We start from the raw sequence: 1,407 nt of genomic DNA, 5'->3' as shown, positions 1-1,407 counted from the left end.
TACCTGAGGTAGATGCACTCCTTGGAGAGAATAATAGTGGGAGAAAGAAGGGCTGTTTATGCACAGGGAGACAGCTCAGGGGACAGGAGTGCATGGAGGGATGGACACAGGGAAGAGGTAACTGCTATCAGGAAGAAATGGGAGGGGAGCTGTTGCATTGTGGTAAATTATAGCCAATGTCATGAGACAAAGGGTATGTGAACTGCTGTATGGAAAGTGAATTTTCACCCAAATCACAATCGAAAAAAAAAAAGAAGGAAAAAAGAAATTTATTGTAAATTTAAAACATTTTTGGATATTATAAATTCAATAATAAATTTAGAAAATATCAACAATTAATTCCATATTTCAAGTTTTATGGTATTGAATGAGGCCAAAACTTCACTAAAAATGTATAACCTTAAATTATTATTAACAAAGAAAGATTAAAAATAAGTAAACTAAGCATTCAGCTCAATAAGCAATAAAACATTGAGACAACTTAAAGAATATATGAAGAAGTTGTTAATAAATGTAAAAACATAAATAAAACAAAAAGCTACACAATTGAATAATTTTAAAAATTGTTTATTTCTAAAATTCAAATACAGAAATTCAACTCATATTTAACAAAAAAAAAAAAACCAAACTCACTGCTGTCGAGTCAGAACCAACTCATAGTGACCCCTCCTTGGATTTCCGAGGCAGTATCACTACAGAAGTAGATTGCCCAACCTGCCTTCTGAGGAGTAGCTCGTGGGTTTGAACCTCCAGCCTTCTGGTCATCAGTCACATGCCTTAGGCACTATGCCACCAGAGCTCCTTAACAACAAAAGAACACCAATAAAAAGAACAAAAGGAAAATTTGAAATAACTAGGACTAGAGAGATATTTATTAACAAGAAAATATCATTCTAAAACCAAAAGTCCACATTTAATGGACAAATCTTACTTAAAACATTCCAGTTAAAGTGGAAACAAGGCAATGCTACCTGCCACCATTACTATTAATAATCAAGGAAAAAGCAGAAAAGAAAACTAAAGATACATAGCATTAGAACTGTGAAAAGGGACAAGAGAATACAACATGAAACTCTAAGCTGAAAATATGTATTACTCAGGGTTTTCTAGGAATATACTCGAAAAAACAAAACAAAACAACAACAACAACAAAACCTCACTGCTGTCAAGTCAGAGCTGACTCACAGCAACCCCTCCTTGAGTTTCTGAGGAGGTATCACTATAGAAGTAGATTGCCCAATCCTCCTTCCAAGAAGTGGCTGGTGGGTTTGAACTGCCAGTCTTGCGGTTAGCAGTCAAATGCCTTAGGCACTATTGTTGTTGTTGTTGTTATGTGCCGTCCAGTCGGCCCCGACTCATAGCGACCCCTCCTTGGGTTTCCGAGGCAGTATCACTACGGAAGTAGGA

The sequence above is a fragment of the Orycteropus afer genome, unplaced genomic scaffold (assembly GCF_000298275.1).
Source record: "Orycteropus afer afer isolate SDZICR_OR568_19922 unplaced genomic scaffold, OryAfe1.0 scaffold00035, whole genome shotgun sequence".
Lineage (NCBI taxonomy): Eukaryota > Metazoa > Chordata > Mammalia > Tubulidentata > Orycteropodidae > Orycteropus > Orycteropus afer.
The sequence above is the reverse complement of the archived record's forward strand: the minus strand, read 5'-3'. Positions refer to the sequence as shown.